Source organism: Abramis brama (assembly GCF_963993115.1).
Source record: "Abramis brama genome assembly, chromosome: 17".
Classification (NCBI taxonomy): Eukaryota; Metazoa; Chordata; class Actinopteri; order Cypriniformes; family Leuciscidae; genus Abramis; species Abramis brama.
The window spans coordinates 17,684,643-17,696,439 of record NC_139979.1 but is presented as its reverse complement, the minus strand read 5'-3'; the positions used below and the strand labels follow the sequence as shown (position 1 = coordinate 17,696,439).

Here is an 11,797-nt window from a genome sequence, read left to right as displayed (position 1 = left end):
AACAACCGCTGGATGGCGACCTTTCCCTGTCTCGTGTAGTTCACAGGTGTCAGGTTTGAGAAGATCAAACCACTGGACGAGATTGCAGTAAAAGAGAACATTAGTGTGAAATTATTCGTTTTCCCCTCACTAATTTCACTGGAAAGTCTGCTTACTCTGTCTGAGAGCATTTCAATGGGTAGCCTAATGAGTAAAATACCACCAGCTGCGGTAGTGACATTTATTGATAATTTCACACTTCGTTAAAAAGAGCATGTGGAGTCTCTCTGTATTAACCTGAGCTTAATAACGCACACTGACAGCTGTCACGTCCACATCATGCGTTGCGTTCATACACAGTGTCCACGACGCCTAGCGCTGGTTTTGTCGCGTCGCACGCTCTGTAAACGGGGCTGTCGGACTCCAACTAGGCTAATAAAAGTCATTATCTGTATAGGCCTACTCCGGGTCCGCGCGAATATTTCGACGGATATGTCAAACAAGTGCACAGCGTGTATATGAAATATTAGTCTGGTCTATACGCCGTGTATTGAGGTGATCGATGCCCGAGATAAGAATGAATGGGAAGAGGGAATGAGGGAATACGTGAAGATGAAGTGTGGGTAGCAGGAAAGCCTCAGGTGAAAAGTACAGGGAAACGCGGAACTAAAGCTAACTGCTATTGGTTAATGAGTATAGACTAGGCTAGGCTACTAAAGTAAAGGTCACTAAACGCTATTAGCATTGTGTGTTTATGGGTGTTGCTCTCAGTGCTCGTGGCATCCTATGATGTATCGCAACAGCTGACACTTTTGAGCCCTGAATCGAAACATTTAAGACTGCTCGCACATTGCAGGTCGTCACACAGCCAGTGGCGGAGCCAGGATTTTTTCATAGGGGTGGCCAGGCAAGGGCCAGCAACCAGTTTGGGGTGGCACAGAAATCTTAATTATTTTTTGATAAAAAATAATTTGAATATAATGTATTGGACTGTTTTAGTGCCTACACAACTGAATAAAGTTAATTTGTACTTAATTGTAATTGAGTTAGTAGTGAATTAGGAATCATGGAATACTGAGTGAATTTTTTATTATTATTATTATTACCCACCACCTCATATTAAAATTAATTAAATAGTAATAAAAGGGCACACACTATAGCTAAAGTTCAACTTGCTGGTTCTACATTGTTGCATCTTCATGGATGAGATAGCATGCAGATAAATACTGTAGTCCAAAGATTATTCAATCTTCAATGCGTTTTTTATAATCAATGAACTCTTCAACCAATTCCGAGTTTGTCAAAAAAGTTTAACTTTCTATATTAGTTGTCAAAATAAATAATTGCAACAGTTCTATCATACCTAAATTAAAAAGGAAAACAAAAGTTCTCTTTTGAATCCCCATGTGCAAGAATGTGAACAAGGCGGAAGTCAACAGCACATAATGTAAAATGAACAAATTACAAATTTTTACAAATTAACAAATTAACGCAAAATTAATGCATATCTTCTAGTACAAATGCACATTGCTCACATTTATTTGGACATTAAAATATTACATATCAGTTTGTGCCTTATATTGTGATCTCACATTGCAGAATAATTTAATCCAGACACATGTGACGCATAGTATAACAAATACATGCATGCAGTTTTGACAGCTTTAATCGCCTTTTTGATTCTTACATGAGTTAATTAACGGCAACTACGGCTACAGCACGCCGCATTTGCGCGTAATGTGCAAGCACAGTACAACGGCTGTCAGCCATATGACAGAAAAGTTAGTTTTACTGACATTTGGCCTGATAACATCTCATTTTACCGAAGATAGCCAACTGAATAAGGACAACGCCGTTTTCTCAGCATCTGACAGAAGTGTTACAAGCTTTCACACACACCTTCTAAAATAAAAGTAGCATGAGAAAAAAAGAAAACTACGTTTGTTGTTGACTGCACTCTATTCGACTTACTTAAAACGTTCTTGCAACCAACCAGTTGAGAAAGATTGACTCTATATTTACTATGTGCAGGAGAAAAGTCTCACGTTTTTTGTGGTCTTAAAGAGACAGTTCAGCGTTTTAAAAAACAATTTTTGTCAATAAAAAAAGAGACAGAAACAGCAGTTGTGAGAGGGGTGGCCAAAGGGGTGGCCAAGCTTAGACCAAGGGTGGCCACGGCCACCCCTGGCCAGAGCCATATAGAGAGAGAGTTGCGACAACTCCATTGACAACAATGGAACGCTTTTTTTACAGCAATGGCGGCTCGTAGAGCCTCTCAATAGTTCCCGGAAGTAACAACAGCGCGGTAGAACAGACCGTTTGTGATGCACTTTTAAAAGGTAAGACGTTTAAAGAATAAGATTGTATATTATCAGTACATCTGAATCAAATAAACTTGTGTTTTAAAGCATGCTAGTTGATTCCGAAGCACTTCCTGGAACTATCTGAGGTCTACGCGAATCACGTGACAACTAAGCATTTTGAACTTCCGTTGTCGCAACTCTCTCTCTCTATGGCTCTGCCCCTGGCCACCCCCTAGCTCCGCCAGTGGGCCTACTCCGGGTCCGCACGAATATTTCGACGGATATGTCAAACAAGTGCACAGCGTGTATATGAAATATTAGTCTGGTCTATACGCCGTTTAATTGAGGTGATCGATGCCCGAGAGAAGAATGAATGAGAAGAGGGAATGAGGGAATACGTGAAGATGAAGTGTGGGTAGCAGGAAAGCCTCAGGTGAAAAGTACAGGGAAACGCGGAACTAAAGCTAACTGCTATTGGTTAATGAGTATAGACTAGGCTACTAAAGTAAAGGTCACTATACGCTATTAGCATTGTGTGTTTATGGGTGTTGCTCTCAGTGCTCGTGGCATCCTATGATGTATCGCAACAGCTGACACTTTTGAGCCCTGAATCGAAACATTTAAGACTGCTCGCACATTGCAGGTCGTCACACAGCACACCTTCCCATGGAAAACACACACGGTCCTTCCACCAGCTGAGTCAGTAGAATCAAAGTTGTTCTGCAGGCCAGCATAGAATGACAAATGCACGAATTAAGTGTGTGTGTGTGTGTGTGTGTGTGTGTGTGTGTGTCTGTGTGTGTGTGTGAGAGAGAGATCAACCTCTGAGGGCTTTCCCTTCTAACTTCCACCTACACACCAACTGTCACTGCACAAGTGTTATTACTGTATTTAGAAATCTGTGCATATCTGTGGCTTACATAATGAGATTATAATGTGCTGCTATGCACTGCATGCCAAATATATGGAGTTTCTTTCATAAATGAATCCATTTTATATTGAACCACTAACCTTCCCTCAAAGGACATCATTTGGGTGTCACAGAAACATAAGCTACTGAAAGATTTGATGGTTAGGCTACACATCACAACATAACATTAGTCAGTACATTAGGTATATATTAGGCAATATTTAAAGCATTACTCTTTGTTAATTGTAATGTATAAATATACCCTACTAGTACTACACTGTAAAAAAAACATTCTAACCTCCCCAACTCAAAAGTTTCTATTGACTGGTCACATCTAAATTTTTCAATTGGTTCAACGTATTATTTCTTATTGAGCCATGTAATGTTAACAGACTATTGCAACAATTGATTAAATTAATTTTACAGAATTTCACTTGTGCCAATTGAAATATTTAGATGTGACCAGTCACTAGAACATTTTGAGTTGGGGAGGTTAGAATTTTTTTACAGTGTATCATGTTCACATTAATGTTAATTATAAACTTGTTACACTTGGATAGTTCACTCAAAATGCCTTGCCATTGTTAGTGGCATGCTCTGAAGCTACATTTGTTTTTATTTTATTTTATTGTTTTTGTCAACTATATCCTTTTTAACATGAATAAATGGAATACAAGTAGCCTATTGTTAATTGCTGATACTTAATGAATTAACTGTTGTTAATTAATTAAATCTTATAATTAAGTTTTACTCATTTTGTGACACTGTAAAAAGAAGGTGAGTAAAGAGGTTGATGAACATTTAATAGAGGTTGAAAAGGTTGAAAGCAAAAGGCAGTGGCTGAAAAAGAGGAGCACTGAAATGGAGAGAGCGGGGAATGAAAAGGTGAGAGTAGAGGGTATGGATGATGGACTGGTATATAGGTTGTAATCTGTTTATAGTAGGCAAACCCTGACCACATCACCTTTAGTTTAGGGAATTTTCCAGAGGCTGCAGGTGGTATGTGTGTAATGAGAAAGCTTTAAAGGTTTCCAGCGCTCACATAGATGGCTGGGAGAGAACAGAGTAAATGTCCTCACATGCCAAACAACAGCCGGCAGTGTACAAATTGTGGCAAGGGTTATGATTATAATTCCCTTATTATAGAATTAAAATGTGATTAAATGAGTGGCTGAAAATCCTGATAGATATTTTCTGCCTAACAAGATTTGTTGACTATGTTAACTCATTTATTCCAGTGGCAGTACATCTCAGAATGTACATTCAATCAGAACGTCTGTAATATTTAATTAGAGTGAAGAATAAAAGTCAGCTCATGTTTGCAACAGATGCTATAATTTGAGAAACAAAATGCAGGGTGGCAAAGGTTACAAAAATGATTTGTTATAGATCTGATTTGAAATATTTGGGGATGAGTAGATATTCATTAATAACACTGGTCTACAATTCTTTAGAGGTCGTCTGCTTCAGAGATAAAATGTGCTATTTATTATGTATTTTGATGTGCTGAATTCAAATATGATCATTAAACAACTGATTGACTACTGCTTCCAAAATATTTGAGTTTTTACATTTTAGATCTATGTAGATTTTGTAGATAGTATTTGAAAACTACAGGTATGTGTATTGGAGCAGGGTTGGACTTAAAATCTGCAGGGCTGTGGTCCAGTTTTTCACCCCTTCTGGATGTTTTCTAGAGCTGATATTAGGCAATTTGTTCAGCAGAGTGATGTAAGTTTCATTATGATGAATCATCCAGGAATTTAGGAATAACATGATGCAATGTATAGCATGTACGATGCAATACCAGCTTCAGATTGCATTATTAATTGTTTTGCCTAAAAAGCAAGTACTGTCCAAAACCAGTCATAGATTAATTAATAGATCCAGTCAAAGATGTATTTTAGTAATTTCTGAATTAAAATGAGATCCCTTCCCTTTATAAATCACTTTTCCTCTGCCATTCCCAAGTCAAGGGTCGTATATACTGACGTTTTTGTTCTCAGTGACCCAGAAGTAAAGTTTGACTACATTTATTTCAGAAGTATTTTGTCTGTAGACCAGTGTGATCACTAATTAGATATGAATTGTTAAAAATAAAACTCAAAACAAAATAAATCTTGTGGCAGTCATACATCAAAGATAAATTGTATCTTCACACTCGTGAATTAAAGACAAGTGCTGCGTCAGAATATGCCTACTTCCATACTATATAATAGGCAAAAAAAAAGTATGTGAGCTGAGAATGTCCCGAATTCACAGTATTCATAAAACAATAGGCGAAAAGTACCCATATGACCTACTACTTCTAGATTCTGAAGTGCGCATTCAATGGACACTTTGCTATCCCATGAGGCCACGGGAGAGGATTTGTGAATAGAGTTGAAGCGACGCAACTGACGCCATATGACATGATAATGACAACATGGCAGATGTAGTAGGCTACATCTGAATTTCATTCATATATAGAACATATTTTTTAAGAGGTGTGAATGCAAAACAAAAATTTCAATACACACACAAAAAACAAAACAAACGCACAAACAAAACAAAACTCAGAACTTGAAAAACAAAACAAACAACAACAACAAAAAAACTAATATCATGCATCAAAGAGGATTTGTATTTTCACTCTTATCAGCAAAAGACTAGGATCCAGCATCATTTGTTGCAAAACAAAACTTTCAACAAAAACGAAACTTAAAAAACGAAATTAAAAAAACAAAACAAACCTGGCAGCAGTCAAACATCAAAGAGGAATTGTATTTTCAGTCTTATAAGAGGGTTTTCTCAAAGACAAAACATTTGACAAAAAAAGCAAAACAAAACCTAGAACTTGCTGTCGTCATACGTCAAAGACAAATTGCATTTTATAAGTTAAAGACAAGGATCCAGCTCTGTAAATCCCTGCATTGTTTAGAACTTTCTGATTGAAAAAAAGTTGGATCTTTTTTAAAAACTGGGACAAATTATCTAAGTCAAGTTCAAGTTGTGTCAATATTTGGACAAAAGAATCGAGCTTTTGCTCTTATTGTGGCAACAAAAGCGAAACTGGCAAAGATGCGAATGATCATCAATCATTCAGTGAGTGCATCACAAATTGAAAGCATCTTTATATTGCCAGACTTTGATCGAATTCTCCAGCATCACAGAGCCACGGATTCTACTCTTTTGTTACTCTTTCCATTCAAAATTGTCTTTCAAAACACTTAAGACATGTCTCATCAGCCAAGTTGGAACAGGGGAACATTGAGCGAACCCTGCTAGAACATTATGGCCAGACGGGATGGTGTAGAGTGCTGATGTAGCACTGAGCCTGCGCGTGTGGGCAGCAAGGAAGTCCATTAGCGAACATGAAGAACACTTTTCTCTGAGTGTGTTTGTTTCAAGAGTGAGGACGTCACCGCAATTGTGTTGCATTTGTCTGTGTGGATCATTTAGAATCTGCGCCTGCTGTTTTTGAAGCCTGCAATTATTTATTTATTTTTTTGGGCCATGTGTATTTTTAGACCAAATGTGCGTGCATGTTTTCTCCATGTCTTTCCATTAAAGGGTAGTTATTTGTTTGGAAAAGGGATATGCGGTGTGTGTGTGTGTGTTCATATCGTATGGGATCTAAAGCAAAGCGTTTGACGTAACACCAGACTGTTACTGTGGCACCCCTCTCTCTTTCTGTTTACTTGTCTCTGTTTGTCCATCTGTCTCTCCTTCTCTTTCTCCCTCTGCCCCCCATCACTCACACCCTCTACTGCCTGTCATTTCTTCTCCTTATCTTCTTCCATTCTCTTAGTATTCCTTGTTTCTCTCCTTGCTCCGTCCTGCTCCCACTCTCACCCCTTTTATCTCGCTCTCAAATTTCTCTGCCTCTGTCAGCCCCGCGAACCCTTTTTGTTCATTACCATCAAACTGTGTGGAAGCATGTGACTGCAGCCACGAGAAGAGTCGAATGGCTGGAAGGAGGAAAGATTATGGGCCGTGACTCAATTTGATGGATCGTTTCATGAGTTTAGCATGTCCACTGAATCATAGGGGTCACCAACGCCTCCCACTGACTTCGAGAACACGGTGTGTTTTGAACGGACCGGCGGATGAGGCATAGCTCAAGTGTAGTATTGCTGAGTTCACATTAGCAGTAAATAAGGTGGGTTTGTTTTCGCCCCGCTGCCCACCGAGCGATGCTGTTCTGCTATTGATTAGCATCCATGGGTGTGTGTGTGAGTGTGTTTCGATCCAGGTGGAGATGATGGGAATTTTACGGCCTGTTTAGATGCGTGGACGCGGCCTTCCCCTCCGCGCACTCGTGGATCAAACACGCTGGGCCTACACATCTATTAGCGAGAAATGCAATTTAAAATAAAACAAGATCCAGGTGAGATGGAGAGCTCCTCTTCTTGTGTCGATGCAGACTGTATGGCATTTAGACAGAAGGATTTCATCCAACAGGGGGAAAAAGAGAAGACAACTGTCTGTGTACTCTGCTGTTGGCATGGTAACCACTCTGCCTGTGCTCATTCTGTTGTTTGGTCATATATATATATATACACACACACAGTACTGTGCAAAAGTCTTAGGCATGTTAATACAGACCCTTTGCGTTTAAAACGGCTTTTGTCCAGGTACACTTGCGCATAGTTTTTCAGGTAGCTTTGCAGGAAGGTTTCTTCAAGCATCTTGGAGACGTTCCCTCAGTTCTTCTGGATTTAGTTTGTCTCAGTTTTTTTCTGTTTCTTCATGTAATCACAGCCGGACTCGATGATGGTGAGATCAGATCATACCGGCTGTTGTCAGATTCCTTGTGCATACAGAAATCTCACTGGATTATTACAATTAATGGCAAAAAGAATGTTTGGAAATGTAAACTGATATTTTCTACTGACACACTACAGCAAAAGATATAAATAACTGACTTAAAACCATTTTTTGGGGGGGGGGGTGGTGGTGGTGGGGTATTAACATGCCTAAGACTTTTGCACAGTACTGTATATATATATATATATAGCCTATATATATTTATATATAAATTTATCAGACCAGTGTTTTTCCAGCATTTATCATTCTCTCCCGAACTTTCACGCTGTAATACACCACTTCATAGGTGTCCTTTAGGAACGAGCTGACCTTTTCTCTTCACAAAAGCAACAAAAGCACCGATTTGGTGTCACTCTCCCCATCTCTGCGTATCCATAACCTTCCCTGTCGGAGAGACTGAAATCGGCATGAGGAATTTCTCCCTTTCTTTTTTCTTTCTCGTGTCCTCTGAGCTGTGCTCTTAGCTGTCATGTCCGTCATCTTCTCCGGTTAGAAATGGACAGCTGTGTCCCATTTTGTCCCTGTCCTCTCACGGTCACCTTTGACCTTTCCAGTGGCCCGCTAGCTTTCAGCTGTAACTCTCCTTTCTCTGGAGTTCCTTTTCAAATGTGGCTGGTTTGGTTTTTTCACTTATTTCTTAAAGGGCCGGTCACACTACACTTTTCATTCCATCGACTTCCATTCATACGCATGCGAATGCGTCAGGCCGCAAATGCAAAATGCGAAAAAAAGTTTAGCATTTTGATGCATTCCTAAGTTCAAGTTTTGGTGAACTCTGAGCTGCAAAGTCGCATCACGTGACAACGTGTGACCAGTAGAAGATTGATACGTGACGGGCGCGACCTCTTGGCTGTATTAAAAGAACAATATTTTTGCAGTGAAGTCCAGTAGATTGCATTGTTTTTTTACATTTTGAGTGTATGACTATTATGTTGAATTCATGTTTATAAAAAAGACATCATCAAGTGACATCATATCACGACCATTGCAGTGTCTGAAGAAATTTTGCATGCTCAAAATCTGTGACTGTGGCTTAAGTCTTTGATCTGCCCACTTTCCACTCTGTGTCATTGTTTTAATATCTCCTGGATTGTCATTGTTTTAATATCTCCTGTGAGACAGCTCTCAGATTTAATCAAAAATTTATTAATTTGTGTTCCGAAGATGAACGAAAGTCTTACAGGGTTGGAACAACATGAGGGTGAGTAATTACTGACAGAATTTTCATTTTTGGGTGAACTAACCCTTTAAGCCTGTGTCATGCCCCTTAGATTATGAGATACCGGACACATGGATGGGAATAGCGTGACCTTACATCATCACCATGACTACCGCGCGGGATGAGGAGGACAGCGCTTGCTGCCGATGATGTCACTGGGTCGACATATGGTTTGTGCTGTAATAGTCACTAAATCTGGGGAAATCGCCTTTCCAGGTGACATGAGTATTTCATTTATTCGTGCCTGTCAAGTAAAATATTCTCTGTCCACGTTGATGGAGTGCCATCCTGCTATATCTGGTTTAGGGAGCCTGAAATGTTGGATTTTACTTGGTAATTACCGGAGCCAGAACATAATGACATGATGGAGAGGACACTGTTGCCGTGAGATAGCAAAGTGATGAGCCACTTTCACCTGGAAACTCACTTAAAGTGCTTTTCTTTTCTTTTTTTCTAGATCTACATGCATTAGCAAGGGTCAGCATCCTGTGCGGTGGTGGATCATATGCGCTGAATAGACAGCTGTGGTTTGTGATCATTATAAAAAGCGGATGTCAACATTGGCAATGTGGTCACTTAAAGGTTTGCCTGAAAGTATATCTTAAAAGGATAGTTCTCCAAAAAAACTCCAAAAAGTTCATAAAGGAAGATATTTTGAAGAATGTTGGTAACAAAACAGTTTTGGTTACCATTGAGTGTGGAGACAAAAAAAAATCACTGTGGCATTTCTCAAAATATCTTCTTTTGTTTTCCACAGAATGAGGAAAATCATACAAGTTTGGAATGACATGAGGGTAAATAAATGATTAAACAAATTCTTAACGAATACAAAGTCGTCAGTTTAAGGGATGTCTGTTAGACCGTCATCGGCTGCCGTGTATTTCCCGGTGACAGGTGTTGTTTCTGGAGACAAAGGGGCAGTTAGGTCTACTTTTGTGGGAAATAGGCTTGGTGCTGTGCCCTTTGCCACCTGTTGGTGGGACTTCGACCTGTTGTGGCAGCTGTGTGTTTCTACCCCATGCTGATGAGTTGACAAGATATGTCATGATTAGATGACCTTAAACAAGAGTGCAGATTACACTGCAAAGATGGCAATCCACTGAGATTGAAATCTTCAATTTAATTGCTGCCTTAAATTTTTTAACTGAAAAATTCATGGCACTTTTTTTGACAACTTGAATTTAATCAACGATGAAGATACCAATGAATCTCTATCTTTCTCTCAAAATTAAAACATAAAATTAAAATGATAGCTCCAACAGATATTGCTACTGTAATTTGGTTGTGACTTGGTATTACATTAGCTAGAAGTGTCATAATTGTATTTATTTATTTAAAAGGTCACGCTTATTTAATAATTAATTATTCTTTATCAATATCTAATTATTTAATAATATGTTATAATCATTATTAATGTCATTTTTGTTATTATAATGATTAACAACAATTATTATTATAATATATATATATATTTTTTTGGCGTTTATTTATTTCGATTGTTTGTTGTTAGGTTTTATTGAAAAATCTAGTGCTATGAAAGCAGGAAGAGGAGTGGAGGAGGCAGGTGTTTTTTCTAAATTAAATGTTCTTCTAGTTTTTCCAGAGCTTATTTGCTTGGTTCAGTGATGTGTGTCCAATGAGAGGAGAAGAGAGGAGGGACTGGGGCGGAGAGACGGAGCCCAAACGAGAAGTTGAGAGGGAGAGAGAGAGAGTATGAGAGACGTGCTGTCAGAGTGAGAGCTGGAGGACATGCATCCATTTCTACACAATATCAGACTCTCGCTACTTTTACCTTTACTCATATCCAGACGCTACTTTAAAGCGCTTTTCTTCACAGGAGGCTAATAATGCTAATTAACGCAACGGGTGGATATATTTCCTGAAATATTAAACAGCGCTCTAAATCCTTTCCCGCTATTTATTTTCCGCTTTTATTTCTATCATTGTTCAGGTGTTCAACGCAACAGCTTTCGTCCGTAGGAGTCTCGTTTAAATAAATACCGTTTTATACTTCTGTCATTAAAAACCTTCAACCTGGAATCACAGCTTGACAACGAGCCGAAGAAGAAATTATGGCATGATTGTGACAACATGAAAAAGAAAAAGTGTGGAGGAATATTGTTGCACTGCTTTTGAAATCACCATATGAAGGTGGAGATAGACTGACAGGAGAGAGGTAAGTGACAGAGAGAAATATGTCTGATGGAATCAAAATATTAGTTGTAAATATTCATACATGATTATAAATGTACTAAATTATCTATATTATGCTCTCTAGCGTGTATTTATTTTAGATGCGATACAAATGCCAAAATAGTGCAGAGCAGTGATGGTAATATGATGAGTCTTGACTCTTGCATTTGTCACAGGTCAGCCCAGAGACCACAATTTCCACTATTGCATAAGTTTCTTAAAAATAGAGAGAATCTTGCATGCATTTATGTGACAGATATTGCTGGAAAGAGCTAGAGGAGAGGAGGGGGTGTCAGAGAGAGAGAAAGGGAGGAAGAGAGAAGGCAATGGAGAGAGAGAGAAAGCTCAGAGCGATTAGTAGATATGGATGGGTTCATAGGTTCA

The 11,797-nt window shown here is 38.8% G+C and overlaps 1 protein-coding gene across 1 annotated transcript in view; it reads left to right on the top strand.

Annotated features, from left to right (window-relative positions):
- The first annotated feature begins 10,860 nt into the window (after positions 1 to 10,860).
- kcnn3 (potassium intermediate/small conductance calcium-activated channel, subfamily N, member 3) overlaps positions 10,861 to 11,797 on the top strand; it is a 63,647-nt gene continuing 62,710 nt past the window's right edge. Inside the window, exon 1 of the mRNA XM_084089487.1 lies at positions 10,861 to 11,396. The gene's annotated coding sequence lies outside the window, so the exon portion shown is untranslated. The remainder of the gene's footprint in view (positions 11,397 to 11,797) is intronic.